Source organism: Gallus gallus, chromosome 3, assembly GCF_016699485.2.
Source record: "Gallus gallus isolate bGalGal1 chromosome 3, bGalGal1.mat.broiler.GRCg7b, whole genome shotgun sequence".
In the NCBI taxonomy this organism is placed as follows: Eukaryota; Metazoa; Chordata; class Aves; order Galliformes; family Phasianidae; genus Gallus; species Gallus gallus.
This window is the reverse complement of record NC_052534.1, coordinates 78,872,322-78,887,399: the sequence shown is the minus strand read 5'-3', so window position 1 is coordinate 78,887,399 and position 15,078 is coordinate 78,872,322. Positions and strand designations below refer to the sequence as shown.

General features: G+C 43.5%; 1 long non-coding RNA gene across 1 annotated transcript; it reads left to right on the top strand.

Moving 5' to 3' along the window:
* Positions 1 to 2,466: 2,466 nt before the first annotated feature.
* LOC121110234 lies at positions 2,467 to 13,032 on the top strand. The gene is made up of 2 exons (XR_005858397.1): positions 2,467 to 2,852; positions 6,147 to 13,032. It is a non-coding gene; the product is annotated as an uncharacterized LOC121110234 (long non-coding RNA).
* Positions 13,033 to 15,078: the final 2,046 nt, after the last annotated feature.

Genomic DNA, 15,078 nt, shown 5'->3' with positions numbered 1-15,078 from the left:
TGCCAGTAGATGTTTGTCAATATATGTGTAATTTATCCTGATCTCCTAATTGCCAAGAGGAAAGCAATTATTTAGGATACACTGATTTAAATACACCCAAGCTGTATTCTGTCACTTTCCACACGCATCTCTGTCATTACATATTTTTTCTTCTAAATCTGGGCATACTTTTGACATGTTACTTTCACTTTAAAATGAGATGGCCTCATCTACACTTATCTGCCGATACTTTCACAGATATAGAAGAGCAGATGTGAGGTCAGAACCAAGGTCCACGTAGCCTAGTGTCTTGTCTCTGACCAATACTGGATGCCAAGGAAGGAATGCCCTGGGGCCAGAGTGCAGTGATGCTGTGGAGATGATGATCAGCAGCTTCCCTTGAGTGCACGGGAAGCTGCATACGTCCAAAGGGATGGAAGTTGTGCAATGCCATGCTTAGTGTCAGCAGCCATCCTGTTTCTGCTCCTTGAAGACATCATAGCCCTCACTGAAAACCAGGGCAAAGAATCAGTCTCTTGGAACTTCTAACATGAAGTTACATGTAAGTTTAGTAATCCATATTTTTCTCAGTTGTCTTTTATGTACAACAGAACTTCCTATTACTTTTAATAGCCCTTGCAAAGTCAGTCTTACCTTTTAGATGGTTTTGAAAAGTTTTTGTCATTATAGAAGGTTTTCATTCTTTTTATGTCTGCCATTCATGTTCTTTTAGATTTCAAAAGTTCTTTTAGATTTCAAAAGTTCTTTGCTATGAGAGTGGTGAGGTGCTGGAACAGGCTGTCCAGAGAGGTTGTGGATGCCCCGTCCCTGGAGGTGTTCAAGGCCAGGTTGAATGGGGCCTTGGGCAGCCTGGTCTAGTAATAAATGTGGAGGTTGGTGGCCCTGCCTGTGATGGTGGGGGGTTGGAGATTCATGATCCTTGAGGTCCCTTCCAACCCAGGCCACTCTGTAATTCTGTGTGATTCTGTGAGAAGACTTACTGTTACAACATTTTTTTTTTTTTGCCTGCCATTTTATTTTAGTATTTGATCACTTGTCATTTCTCAGAAAAAATCTTGCAACTCTTCCATCCTTCCCTGAAAGGAACTTCAACTGGTTTCTGTTTTTACAGACTTGGGGGCAATTTGGTAAAGAGAAATGTTGCTCCCAGATTGTCAGGTATTGTAAGAGTACTGTTGATGTACTCTTTCAAGGCCTCACATTTTTTTTTAAAGAAGTTCTTCAACCGCTTCCGTTCCCCCCCCATCTTTACTAATATATGTACTAGTGCATTGGAAGCTTTTGCACAAAAATACTCTGAAATAGGTAATTTTGACAGCAAAATTAAGAATCCATTTCTGAACCTAGTTTACTCTTGTAAGGAATGATGTATTTCTTCCTGCTGTGCCAGATGGCTGTAGTTTTGATTCCTACTTACCAACGTTTGGCTGTATAACTAGGAACTCTTCTTCTAATAAATACAGATTGTTGTAGTTCTGGTCTTGTGTTGCCAGCTCTCTCCAAAGCTGCTCAGTAGATTAAATCATGCTAGACCAACCTGATTGCATTCTATGAGGAAATAACTGAATCAGGGAACAAGGGAAGAACACCTTCTTCAGTTTTAGCAAGACTTCTGGCATTGCTATCCAAAATCCAAATCCAGATACTAGGGACTTTATGGCTATCCAGATGGGCGAAGCACAGGTTGGCTGACTGGCTCAGGGGGCAGGGGCTGTTAAGTTATACTTCACAGACTCCTGCAGTTCTGTGCTGTTTGCTTGCCTCCGAGTGTTGGGGTGCATCCAACATCTTCCTCAGTTTCCAGGAGGAGGCCATGCAATGCAGTCTCGTTAAGCTGGAGATGATGAGGGCTTAAGGGTAGGGCTGCCTTTCCAATGCAGGCTGCAGAAACAGACCAATGGGAACTCTACGAAATCCAGAGAGATCTAATGCCAACCCTGCCCTTGTGGAGACAGAGCCCTGGGCATCAGGATGGGCGGGGGCTGTCCAAGACAAGGCCATGATGGGCTGGGAGCTGAGCACAGGATCCACACTGCATGGTTCTAGCAGAGCCCTGACATGCTGTATTTAGCTGAGGTAACTGAACAGCTATGCTTAGCTGATTTAAGTTCTGCATCGCCCACCACAGTTCAAGTTCTCTCTACTTGCCCTGTGACCTCTGAGCAGTGAGCTCAGTTGGGTTCACTGTGCCAGTTTTGACTTAAAAAGGGGGGATCCGTTTTGAGATGATGTGAACTGGGCGTAAATCTCTGTTATCCCGCTCTTCCAAGATCTTCCCTGTTTTCTTTACAGGTTTCTGTTAGAGCCCGTGCTACCCCTCTATCTCTCTGGTACAACAAAGATTTCCAGATGCGTTTCCAACCTAAGAAATGGGAAGGAAGAAGCCACAAAAGGGGTCTGTGTCTTTTCCAGTGTGTTTGTTAACCTCTATTTTCTTATTTTTCTTTCATTTTCTCCTGTGCCGCTTCCAAACTTGTGTGCTCCGCTCCTGCCCCTCCGTCATGCTGTTTGTTGGTCTGGCGCTGCCGGCGAGCTGAAGGGCGGGAAACCCCGAGGCCGCCGGGAGACACTGCGGGCACCGCGGCGCGTCTCTGAGAGCTTTGCATCCACCTGAGGGCACCATCGCCTCGCTGAGGGCTCTGACACGCAGCTAACAGCGCGGATGGGCGATTCCCTGCGTTTGTGGGGAAATCTTTCAGAAACAAGCAACTGCTTTGTTAAAACAAGCGAAAAACAATAACAGCAACAACAAAAACTCCTCCATTTTGTGAGATCACCTATTTCAGATCGGAGGCGGTTACCGTTTGAGGTTGTTGCTTAGGGGGCAAGCAGGAGAGGCGTGTGCTTCTCTGGTGAGTGCCGCAAGCCCCAGAGCTGTGCCACAGCCCTGCTGAGAGTCCTCTGCTTCACTGTCTGTGTGCTGCATTTAATTGTATGCAAATTCAGTGGTCTGAAATGCAAGGGTGACGTTGCTTCCAGATCAGCCCTTGTTATTGATGGCCCCGTTCTGTGGGCCTTATCTTCCTCAGTGACTCATCTCTTCCAGCGCAGATGAAATTTCACACTGATAAAAGGCTGCAGCCAAGTCAGTACGAGCCAGCCTGAGCCAACAGGGCTGCTTCATGCTTATATTCAATATGTGCAAAGCTGATTTATTTTTTTTGTTAACCTTATGGATAAAAGGCTTTAGCCATTTTGGCTGCATGTCATAAGTCTAAAAGGTTGGGAAAGAATGAATGCCTGTTGTCACTGGGTCAGCTGCTTGCTCCCTGCATGTTTTCTGTTGTGTCTCTATTCTCGGTGATTTTAGCTTTACCAGCAAGGCCGGTGACCAGGCTGTGAGGGTTGGTGCTGCCAGTCGTGCTGATGAGTGTGGAGCACAGAAGCAACAGCCTGAAAGTCTCACTTGTGTGAGTCAGGCTGAGGAGTAACTCGCTGCCTCCATAACCTCTGGAAATACGTGGAATGGAAGCTCCTTTTTAAATTACATGTTTGGAGAAGAAATATTGTTAGAAACAACTCTTCCAGCTCAGGTGTCTGCTCTGCAGGTTGTCTTGCCCGTTATCCCATTCCCCTGCTGGGCCAGCTCATGTTCTGCAAAGAAGCCACAATTATGGGCTGTGAATACGTACTCCAGGAGCATATCATAGAATCATAGAATGGCCTGGGTTGAAAAGGACCACAGTGATCATCTAGTTTCAACCTCCCTGCTATGTGCAGGGTTGCTAACCACTAGACCAGGCTGCCCAGAGCCACATCCAGCCTGGCCTTGAATGCCTCCAGGGATGGGGCATCCACAACCTCCTTGGGCAACCTTTTCCAGTGTGTCACCACTCTCTGAGTGAAAAACTTCCTCCTAATATCCAACCTAAACCTCCCATCTCAGTTTAAAACCATTCTCCCTTGTCCTATCACTATCCACCCTCATAAACAGCCATTAACAGCATCTATGAGACATGTTTTTAATGCAGTTAGCCACGTGTCACAGTAGTAAATCGTTCCTGTTCATCAGTATCTAAGAGAGGACTATTAAGCTGTTCAAAAAGACACTGTGTAATACGATTGACTGTTTTTTGTGGGATGTTTCTACCACATTCAGAATCTCTTAAGCTCTCTCCTGGTTGTATGTGAACTCCATGCTCTCCCTTGGAGGCTCTGGCTTAGCTCTGCTTCTCAGCCTTCAGCTTCTTGCCCTTTCTGCCCAATTTCTCCATCCATGCCACAGGGATTTTTAACCCCAAATCCCTCTCGCTCCTTGTTTTTTGCATGGACCCATTGGCTTAGCAACCTCTACCTGCCTTGTACCTCAGTGCCTTATCTTCTCCATTGTGTGTACTTCAGGTGAGTTCTTTATCATACGTGGTCCTCCTGGTCAGCTGCTGCAGCTGCCACTTCTGATGCTGTGAGATACAGACCCCATTTTAGTTGCTGCAGAGCAATTTTTCAAACCTGTTTTGTACTTTTAGCAGTATCTTGTACGAAAGCACTGCCTAAAACAACCTTGGCTCCCTGTTTCATTTTTCACACAGATATCCTGTTCATTCAATCTGTCTGAATTGCTTATATAGGAGGAAAGATAGGGATAAAGGTGCGAAGGGATTATCAATGCATTTAGATGAAGATAAAAAGCTCCCAGGCCCTCTGTCTGTTGTGAATGTAAGCTGGTAAATCAAAATTACATCATGGAGAGATGCAGCAAGAAGGAATCAGTCATAGGTGATGATAGCTGGGGAAAGCTGCCCCTGGGCTCTTTCTTGGACTGGACTAAAGCACGACAAAGCATGGGCTATGACCTAATTAAAAAGGGCAGCTTGTGTTTAAATACAAGTGTGAGTAAATCATTACTTTTTATTTATTTATTTATTTAGTGTCTTTGCAAATGTAAATGCCTAGTTTCATGGAAGGTGAAGTAAAGACAAGATCATAGCAATTCTACTTGAGGTTCGATGTCGAATGGTACTGACTGCAGAGCAGCTGTATAATGTGAATGTGATCATGTCAGATTGAATGTGATTAGCATTCAGATTAGCATTTTACATTAATTTTACTTGTTGCATAAACAAGAGGGGATTATGTATGTGCTTGCTTTTGAAATAACACATTTAACATGCACATGCTGTTGTTGGATCCCAATTAAAGGTTAACTACAGTCAGTTGTAATATTGTCTGTTATCAGTTGTTTTCTATCTGTGGAGTCAACCTGCATATGGTTCTCTGTCCTTGCATGCTGCAATAATGTCTAGGTAGCTGGCTTTACCTTTTAGGTGGTCAGAGTGGAAAGAAGTAATAGAACTCTGGAGATCATTGTCATATCAAGAGTGACAGGGTTCATGAATGTGACAGCCAGGTGTGTGGATAACACCTTGTTGATGGAAAGCACATCCAAAACTAACCACTTAGTTTCTTGTGGACATTGGTGCTAGAAATGCTTTATTAGAAGATTATTTTTGCTGTTACTTGTTTTTCTGTTCTTCTGGTGCCTCAAAAGACTTTTTAGTTGCAGACATATTAGCAATTTTCTAATGATCTGTACACCCTGAAACATAATTTCAAACAGCAAGTGAATAATGCTGCCTAATGAAATGCTGAACTTCTTCTTGGGGTTTTGTTAAATCAGAGTTTACCGTGGAAAGATTAATGTAGAAAAAAAGTTCTTTCAATATATGTATTTAGCTGATACTCATGGTACTTCATACATTTCTGCTGTCACCTGTGTGGAGATGAAGCAGACAGGGGAGCTGCAGCAAGATCTCTCCTTCTCAGGATCCTCCTTCAGGTTTTGGCACACATAAAAGTAATGGTAGGGTCTTACATGTCAAGTTAAATGCAACAAAAATAATTACTACTACCATGACTGTAGCCCCAGTTTTGCTGGGGTTCATAATATCTTATGTTTGGAAAAATTCAGTAAAAGGAGTTATCTTTGCTGAAATACTTGTGCTGGGCTCAGTTGCCACGTACACAATCTGCATGACTTGATGTGATGAAGGGAGCCTAACCTCAAAGCTCCTGCAGAGATTCTTGCTTGAGTTGGTGAGACCCTGCTTCTGCTGAGCCAGAGACAGGGGTTTTGCCTCCCTCAGAGCACCACTATTGTCCTCTCCTACCAGTGAACCATCTCATGGTCATTTTCCATATCTCCACAGATGATTTATCTTATGCTTTATGAAGCTGCGAAGACACTGTGGAGTCTGGTGGATGTAAATGAGCCCAGGACTCAGTAGGAGCACGGATCTGTGAGGAGGTGGCCTCCTGCAGGATGTGTCCTGGCATAGCATGTCTTGTCCCAGCAGCCTCTCCAAGGACAGAGCTGGGAAATGATTTGAGGTAACCCTCAAAATATTTTCACCCCCACTTATGTGGTTGCCATCAGCTCCAGTCTCAAATGAGATCTAGCTATGTCAGTTGCCCATGCTTATGATTTTGCATAGAACACGATTAGCAAGTTATGTGTATGTACAGAGTACAAGGTTTAACATGAAGTATTTGTATCCCAGAATCTGAGCTTTCCTCAGCTCAGCTCTACTTCACAACAAGCTGAGAGTTTCTTTGAGGTCTTGGCCAATTATGGGAAGGGCTTTGGCTTTCCTGAGTGAGGACAAACCCTCACGCTGTCCATAGCAGATTCCCATCTTCACAACAGAAGGTTTCAAGCTCTGCCTTTATGAAAGGATATGCTAGAGTGTTTTCTGCTTTATCTAATGAGCAAGTAGTATGTGAGGCAGGAGGAAGTAGGAAGAGGAGAGATTTGGATCAGAATGACCATCACTGTAGGTACGAACACCTCACCACACACAAGCTTGGATGTATCTTCCTGTGACACTGCCATAGAGCTTTTAGCATCTTGCCATAGCAATCAGAGGGCGAAAGGGTTCTTTGACAGTAATCTAAGCACTCTGCAGACATGTGCCTTTCTTTTCCGTTGTCTCTTTGTGTTCTGTCTTTGTGTCACAGTTGATTGATTTAGACTCTGTAATCGCTTTGGCACACTTTATATGAAACTTGCCTTACTGAACACGATTTCAAGTAAATGGTTGAACGCTGAGACATTGTTCCTCTGAGAGAGGTAGCTCTAGACATCAGACGCTTTCTCAGTGACATTTCTCCTATAACACATTTCGCATGGTAGTGGAAGGACAAAGAGTTATACAACCAATTAGTTTCAAAGGTGGGTTTGAGATCTGCGGCCATCTGCCTAGGAGAGATACTCCTCATGATCCACTGTGTGCTAGGAGCAGTCACTGACGTATGTCACAGTAACATCAGGCAGTCCCAGATTCTGTTGGTCCCTAAGGAGGACTGTATGTTGAGACTAGAGCACATGCTTGATTTCTTGTCCACTGGTTTCTAATGGCTTTGACATTGGTACACTGTGTACGTTTTCATTTCTAATTACCTAATTCTACTTTTTAACTCTAGTAACCTGAAGATTTCCTGAAACACTTTAACAGAGTTTCCACTGACTTTAAAGTAAGTTTAATTTTAAAAAGTGGTTAAGTGCAGATTTTTATGAGGCAAAAGGATCCAGAATTCTCTTTAAAAAAATATGGCTGTTGCAAAAACTCTCAGAGCAATTTTTCAGAGTGACAGGAATAACATATGTGGCAGGATGAGCAGCAGTCAATCTCACAGCGCTAAAATCTCTTGATTGAGATTGAGATGCTAAAATATCTTGATTGAGCAAAGCATTCATTTGTGGATGTAGAAATAGGGCCAGGAGAAGATCTGATTGTCTTCTAAACCACCAGTAAATGGCATGGAAGTGCCTATACCTTGCAGCCACCTCTGTCTCTGTGAGAAACTCATAGATGAAAAATACAAAGGATTTATTTTGTTGGACCACAGACTGCTTGTTAAGACCTTGCTTATTTTATCATCCGTAAAACATGAAAACACAAACACGAAGATTTACACCATATATCTAACCTGCCATCAGCTAGCTAATCTGTGGTGTATAAATAGAGATGCTAATCACTAGATTTGACACTTATCTTCAATAATATAAGATAAATTTCAGTTTAATATGATAGCAGGCTCCATACTGTGTTTGAACACTTCTCTCAACCGCTATTTTCAGCTCTTGAGCCAGCTTTTCAGCAGGAGAGGGCTGCTGGGAAAAGTCACCTTTTCAGTGCCACTCTGAAGACAGCACTGCTAGCCAGGAGTGCTTTCTAGCTTTGCTTTTTAAAAATTGTACCCATTCTCTACTTTACTTTCCAGCATTTTGCATTTGATGAGCAAATAAGTTGCCTATCTTCTCATATTTAAGAAAATAGATAGTTCTTGTCCTGGTGCTGATAAGGGGGACTGCACAAACCGTTTTTCTGGTGGAAGAGCTGCAGCAAAGTGTCTGACACTACCTGGTATGAAGCCATTTCTGCTGTGTCAGACAGCATACAGCCTCCAGATTCATGCTTCTTTCCATGAACTGCTTCAAAGAAAACGTTACATTTAATCCTGGAGAAATGGCCTGTGGGAATACAAGAAAAACTGTTCAGAGCAGCAGCTGCGTAGCAAGATAAACAGCATGAGAAGCAAGGACACCTCTAGAAGAAGAAAGAACGGCTCACAGCTCTGACTGGATAACCACCCGCATGAACGGTTGAAGAATGCTCTGTTGACATGTAAAGGTGGATGGGCAAGTTGTAGGGGTGGATGGGAAAGCTACAAAAAGAAAACTTGTGGAGGTATATAAGTGATGTGAGAACTTGTAATAAACGGTTTGGATTGTTCACATCTGAGTCCGTGCATCAGATGCTGCAATGGCCCAGAAGCAGCAAGTGTGCACTGTGTATGGAGGGCCAGAACCATGCAGGATACGGTGCTCAGGGACATGATTTAGTGGTGGGCTGTTAGGGTAGTATGGTTAGGTTGAGGTTGGACTTGGTGATCTTGAAGGTCTTTTCCAACCTGAGCAATTCTATGATTGATGCAGTTTTACAGAAGAAGGCTCAGGCACTATATTACCTAGGAGCGGGATAAAACTGTTCCACATCTCACCGGGCTGCTCATCATGGGAAGATCTTATTAGTCTAGCTGGGATTGTTTAAGAATAATCTTCCTGTGCCACCTCATCTTCTGGGAGAGAAGCATCACTGAGCTGTACTTACATAGTAGTCTCAGGTTTGGATATAGCCCTAGATGGCACAGATATGCATTCTGAACTGAAACATTCCTGTTCACTAAGTTCCTAAGCTGCAAAAGAACAAGGATGAGGGAAATACTCCTGATAAGTGTGGTAATTGTCTTTCTTCCTGAAGAACTCAAGTTTGGCAGCTACCAAGGTAAAAAATCTGGGCAAGATGGCCCTTAAGCTTCTGTATTATCTGACAAAGTCTCTTCAGCCTTCCAGATATCCTACTAGGCAAATTAAGGCTATGGGTTGAGGGCCAAAAAATACTACAAAAATACTAGTTTACTGAAAAAAATCCTCCTCAAACAAGATTTGGCAGCTAGCAGTGAGTTGGGCAGCTTGCCACTGGGAACACCTTTAGTGGAAGCTGAGAAGATGAAGAATTCATTGTGGAAATTCTGGGACCCGGACATAAGTGCAAAAGAAAATGCCTGTCTCAAAGAAGTAATTCTTTGTCATTCTGATAAGTTATCCTGGAAATCACACAAATGATAAAGAATCTAGGAGGATGAATGGTATTTTCCTCTATGTATATGCAAGCATTTAATTTTATTATTTTCTATGAATATTGCTAAATAGTCTCAAAATCTATATCCCACAATGTAATGATTTTCTTCCCAAAGCAAAATCAGTTCCTTAGATGCGTCAGTAGGTCACCCACTGTAAGCTAATATAGATTTTATTAGGCAAATCTTAAGTCATAAGGAATTAACCATGTTGCTGATTTTCAGTTAAAAAGTAACACAGCAGCCTCATCCTCAGTAGAGGGCAGGAGGGACAGTGTGCAGTTATGTGATAGGAATGTCTCAGATGTGTGAACACGGCTCCCTCTGGAGCAAGAACACTGGAGAAGGTGAGCCAGTCTACATCATCTGGATGTCATCAATAAGGCAATAATATACTATGCCAAGTGTGCATAGCTTTCTATTATTTCTTTCTTTATACTTTTGGTATTTTTACACGTAAGACCTAGGACAGTAGTTGCAGAACAGACTCAGACAAGCAGTTGCATCCTTTTGCACCTGGTGCCAATTTGAGCCTCTTGTTGGGGAGAAGGTGGCCCAGATCAGCACTACAGTGGCAGTGAGTCATTAGGAGCTGACTTATGAGTCCACTAAAGTAAATGGAAAGACTTATTGACTTCCGCTCACTCTGGCTCAGGTCCTGACTCCTTCCACAGCCATCCCTGCTGCTGGCTGTGCTGTCAGCAGTATGCTATACTTGGGACTGCACCAAAAGGATGCTTGAAGGCTTCAGTTGTTCCATGATATTTCTTGCAGTGAGTGGTTTATAGGCTGCTCAAAGGCTGTAGTGTCTTTGTATTTATTTCCAACAGAATTCAAACTCTGATTCTTAATGTTTAATGTCATCCAGATGGTCTGTATTGTACTGAGTGTCTGTACTGCAGCATCAAACCAGTGGAATTCTTTTCAGTGCAAGTTATTTTCTCAATATTTCACAATAGAATTAGGCTGAAAGCAATCATCAGCTTTATCCAGTGTGATAAGAAGAGGATAAATCCATCATCTGAAATTGCTTACACAGTTTAACAAACAGGCATTTTTATTATCTCTGTGGATAAAATATGATTTTCACTTAACGAGGAAGAAAGAAGCAGCAAAAGCAGTGCTACTTTCTGGATCCGTGCCTTCTGCTGCTGGCTGATTCCCCAGAGGCCCAGAGACAGCTAAGAGCCTCACGAGGCCTTGCTCTCGTCTGGATGACTCTGGGCTACAGCAGCTACCTGGGGCTTACGTATGGCTCAGGCTACCCTATCTTTACCTGCTTTGCAGCAAATGAATTTGCACAGCTGTTGTTTCATGGTCATTTTTACCAGTTCAGAAATATTTTCCACTAGACTCAGGAAATGTCTTCTATATACATGCAGCACATTTTCAGCTGACCTCTTAGGTTTAGGTTGATGTTTGGCCAAATCTTAGTATTTGCAGGCCTCAGCTCCAAGATAATTTCAGGGAGCTGCTAGAAACAACAGTGCTAAACCTCTTCTGGATCACGGAGTACCTCATATACTCCTGCTCTGCATGGTTTATTTCTTGTTAGGACCACTAAAATTGGCAAAGGGATAGGATCAGACACAGGGCAGTCCAGATATGGTTTATGAGATCAGTGATGTTCCCAGAAATGCAGGTATAGCTGCACAGCTAGGAGAATGTTCAGGCAAGAAACATGAAAAAATAGGCATAGCAGAGCTTTCTCTGTGCCCTAAGCAAATCCCTTTGGAGAGAGGTTGATAGCAGTCAGTACAGGGATTAGGTCCCCATTTCCTCCAGATGACTACAGCAGAAATGCCAGGTTGTAAAGGCAATTCCAGACTGCCTCCTATTTCAATGACAGGCATTTTTAACAGTGACTCAGATCCTTAGAGAGAGCATCAAGGAGTCAAGACTCGGGAAACACCTGCATTTGAGACTGCAACGAAGCTGCTGCAAAGCTTCTGCGTGGCCGACTGGGTTACTGATTAATGATGCCTGGTCTGGGCCAGCAAGAATATGTGAATGGGAATATGTGCCCAACCCCTGGGAGAAAACAGGTCCTGACTTCAATAAATTCCAGAAGATGTTGTCATACCTCAGCTAGATAGCATTAGAGAGGTCAACATATGCATAGGTGAAGGACCTGGCTGCAAGATCAGCTCTAGGATTCGTGTAGTGGGTAGGAGGTAGCAGTAGTAAGATTGTCCCCCCAGGGAGCAACGTTATGGCTTGGGAATCAACTATTCTTACTGTTTTTGATGGAAATCTATGGTCTTTGGTCTGCCAGCCTGCACGCTTCTTCACACCACTACCTCCATCTTGCTGACATAATCTGCCCAATTTAGATCAGTGCTGGAGTATTTCTACCTATCCAGACCACAGCCTCAGCATCACTTGGTGGATAAACAATGCTGTCAATGTTCTCGTTCTCTTCTGTATCAAAATTATCTCCTATTGCCATTTCAAAGCAGAATTTAACATAAGGGAATTCTAGATTCTAATGTGCTGCTTACAGTACTGCCCAATGCTTATTCAAATTGTTGAACTATGTGTATCTTCTTTTTTCAAAAACTACGTGTAGATAATTTTTGTTGTTTTCTAAACAGAGCAGTACCATTAACTAGATAGCCAGACACCCGTAATTGTGCAGAATACAGAACTAAAGTGTTTGCTCAAGATTGTTTTACTTTGTTTTGGCAGGATACTATGCCCTAAAATGCCCCCACTATGTACACACACTGCAGCAGGAAACTCAGCAAGCTTTGATTAAGTATATCTCAATGACATTGAAAGGATGTCTAGGCAAGTTTGCTTGGATTCTTCACCTAATCACCTCTCCTCAAGACATTGATGTAGATGGTATTGAAAAGCATTTCTTCAGGTTCACCTTAAGGGAGGCTACACTAAATGAAATAATTGTAGAAATCCTATATATCAAACCAAATTGACTTTGAAAACAAATGAACTCTGCTCTGAAGTACCTAATTTTGAAGAGAAGAGAGGATTTTATGACTGTTAAACATGTTTCAGACAAATTATTAATGCATTTTTGTAAGCTATATTTATTTTTTGTCTGATGAAATCATCTTCTAAACTTCAGAACTAGAAGCAGAGAGCTAGAAGTATTTCCAAGACTCCACGTGCTTTCAAAAATCTTTAACACAACCAAAGACTGTTCTTCTAGAAAACATTGATGTTGTGTTAGGTCCAACTGTATTATTTCTAGTAAGTATTTTTATAACAGTTTAAACACCTTTCTATATGGTTTTGGCTTCCCAGAAATTTTTGCTTGCAGGCAGTGGTAAATTGTATTCAGTGCACCACCAATTGAAGATGGAGAGATACATAAATTGTACATAAAAAACTGCCCAGAGGTATAATCAGAATAAATCCTTATGATCGGAAGAGACTGGGGATATTGTTCTTTGATTTCCCTCTGACTCCCTTTTCTGTTTCACTGATAACTCTGACATTGGCTGTAATTGTTAGTTGGAGACTCACCATACTAACCCCCTTCCTACAGGTTGTTTTTCTGAGTCTTGCACTAAACTGTGGGCATGTAATCCCTCTCCCATTATTCACAAACTCCTTCCCTGATTGAGGAACTGAACCATATGGTCCAAAAATCTGTTTAGCAGACAAAAGCCATTGTTCTGTATCATTTCCAGGATGGGAGTAATGAAGATTGAGAGCTACCGTATCATGCCATGAGCAGCAGAACTAATGTAGCTCAGTTTCCTACAGATGTAAGACCTTTCCCCTTCAGCCTGCCCTGCATGCTTCTGCAGTTACTCTATCTTCCCTCCAAACAGATAGCAGATGTTGTTCTGTGGGCAGCAGAAGTGATGAAATGTGGTTTCCTACAGATGTGTACAATCTGCTCCTCCATTTCTCACTTGCAAGAGTTCCATGTCTCCACCTCCAGGTGTGCTATGGTGTGTCCCATAGCATCTTGCTGTCTCCTATCTTTCTGGCTGGAGCAGAAACAGCATATGTTGGGGTTGGCATCAAGCGATGTGTATGCTGACTGGTCATCCATCAGGATGATAAAAACAACTGTTGAGTAGTACCAAAAGAGTGACTCAAAAGCCTCTCAAGGCCTAACAGCTCATACTTTCTGGCTGCCACTAATGCTCCACATCTGCATGTTGCAATGCAGCACAGGGCTGCAGGTGCAGGGCCTGCTTGTCCCTGAAGATGCATCTTCTGCAAGGAGAATGTGAAGAAGATCCCTGCTCTGCTCTGAAGGCTTCCACTGGTGATGAGAAGAGAGTGGAGAGGGGAAGAAACATCCTCAGTTCAGTGGGAACTGTGAGGAACTTCAGATAGTGGAAAAAAAGAGCAGAAAATGTGTGAAAAGGGAAGTAATCATGGGTGGTTACAGGCAGGAGCAAAAAGGGAGATCGAAAAAGGAGAAGTTTGGACAGAAGGATCTTGTTAACCAGGCTAATTTCTGTGTATTGTCCAGCTTATCATTATAAGCCAAAGGCCTGCTCAGCAACTCACCAACACCCCAAATGCAGGACAGGGTTCAATATTCAGGTTCAATATTCAATATTTTTTGCTGCAGAGACTAGCTTGAGAACAGGTAAGACTGCACTAGACAATGGATCTGGGGTGAAAAAGGCCAAAAAAAAGGTCTTTTTAAGGCTTTTTTGAAGCCAGCAACAGTGATGTGCTTGTGTTGGGGGGGGGGGGGGGGGGGGACTGGCAGCTTGTGGGTGGGCTGCTGAGCAAGCAGGGGTGGAGCTGGCATATTAGCGGCACAATTGAAACACCCTACGAACATGTCATCACCCACCCTTGGCACCTGGTGATAAGCTTTAAATAGTCTCAGGGAGCTTCTGCCCACAGAGCACAGCAGGTGAGTAACTGCTGTTACTGTCCATTGAGGATGGGGGAGGTTTAGCAAGTAAGCACAGCCCACACTGCTCATACAGTGCTGCAGCTGTGGGTGTGGGAGGTGGGTCAAGTGATGAGGAGTGTTGTCCTTCCTTGCTCAGGAGACTAGATTTCCTCTTGGCAGTCTCTGGGACCGCAGGCCTAAACATGGTCTCCACCAGACAGCAGGCTTATTCAAAGACCATAGTAACTCAGGTGGAGTGCCTGCACAGAAATGTAGCTGTTCAGGTCCTCAGCTGCAAGGGGTGCCTGAGCCTGCTGCTGCCCAGGGAGGGTGGCAGGGATTCTACCTGTGTGAGGTGTGAGCAGGTAGATGAGCTGCTCGGCCTGGTGGTGGAGCTCAAGGAGGAGGTGCAAAGACTAAGAACCATCAGGGAGCGTGAGAGGGGAATGACTTGTGCAGTCACTCACTGGCATGCCAGAAAGAAGGGTGCGAGGGAGATACCCCCAGAAAAGTGGTTGACCCCCTGCTCTGTCACAGTTGGACAGACCTGACAGATGAGGAGGATTGGAAGAGAGTCCCAACTCCCTGCCACGGGAGCTCCCCCT